The 1,244-nt window shown below is 44.1% G+C and overlaps 1 protein-coding gene and 1 long non-coding RNA gene across 2 annotated transcripts in view; one reads left to right on the forward strand and one right to left on the reverse strand.

The window, feature by feature from the left end:
* The window catches only part of CALN1 (calneuron 1), a 579,183-nt gene that overhangs the window by 11,855 nt on the left and 566,084 nt on the right, over positions 1–1,244 (reverse strand). The gene's annotated exons all lie outside the window — the stretch shown is intronic.
* The window catches only part of LOC102473585 (uncharacterized), a 17,923-nt gene that overhangs the window by 4,427 nt on the left and 12,252 nt on the right, over positions 1–1,244 (forward strand). The window lies entirely within an intron of this gene.

Below are 1,244 nucleotides of genomic sequence, written 5' to 3' on the forward strand. Positions count from 1 at the left end.
CCACCCACCCACACACACACAACAGGGTCTGTCACACTGTGACTAACCTTTACCTCCAAGCCTTCCAGCCAGCCAGGATGTCAAGTGCACCCAGCATGTTAAGGTGGACCCGGGATCTGAACTCTAGGTTTTCCCATGTGGCTCTGGTAATGCACAGTAATACCCTACTACCTATACTACCTGCTCAAACTCTTCTTGATCTTCTGACAGCAACAGAAAGATTCAAACAACAAGCACTTCAAATATTTGGTGTGGTTAACAGAAATACCAACTGGCAGTAGTCATGTGCTTTTTGGTAATGTAAGGACCACCTTGGACTACCATGTATTTGGTGGGCACTGTATCTGTATGTATGTATTCATTCTTGGTGTCTATTTCTTGTTTCCCTAAGAAGACTTTGTTTCCCCAAGTTAGTTTGGGATTAACTGAATCTAAGATCTGACTTCTAATTGCTACTTAAAAGCCCTGTGCAAGTGATTGAATTTCTCTGACCCTCAGTTTCTCTCTCTGTAAAAGAAGCTAATGATAAATGCTTTGCTCATCTCAAAAATTATTTCTAAGATCAATGAGTGAATCAAAGCAAAAGCTATGTCCAATGGTAAAGTGCTAGAGAGATGTAAGATTTCCTCCTAGTGTACCCTCAGGGAAGGGGGAAGCGCTTACTTACTTTTCCTCCTGTTCCCTCCTGTCTCTACCACAGAGCTGAACTACCTCAGGCACCTCCAGACTTCGGCTTTGGTCTCTTCTCTCATTCATCCATTCATTCATAACTGCAGCTAGACTCACCTTCCTAAAGCAGTACTTAGGATGCATTATCCCTCCTTGCCCTGCTGCCTTCCTGCAAAAGCATGCATTGCCTGGAGAGATGTGTTACAACTCCTAAGCTCCACAGGTAGGATCACTGCTCACTCCTATTGGATTTATGATCACCTCCATTCCAGCCAAACAGGTCTTCTCCCTACTTCTTACAGCAGACCTCACACACAGCACTGTTTCCTTTGCTAGGGCTGCACTCAGACCTTCCCTCTCTTTTCTTTTTTCAGCTATTGTGAATACTGGTGTGATGAATATTCAGATATGATTTTTGTGTGGATGGATGTTTTTGGTTCTCTTGGGCACAAGCCTAGCAGTCCAATTGCTGGGTCATATAGTCACTCTGTTTAACTTTTCAGATCTTGCTGGACATGTGGCACAGTGGCAGTACTCCCCATATCTGTTTTCCCACCCGGTCTTGAGCACTCTTT

Source organism: Tupaia chinensis, unplaced genomic scaffold (genome assembly GCF_000334495.1).
Source record: "Tupaia chinensis unplaced genomic scaffold, TupChi_1.0 Scaffold000429_1, whole genome shotgun sequence".
NCBI lineage: Eukaryota > Metazoa > Chordata > Mammalia > Scandentia > Tupaiidae > Tupaia > Tupaia belangeri.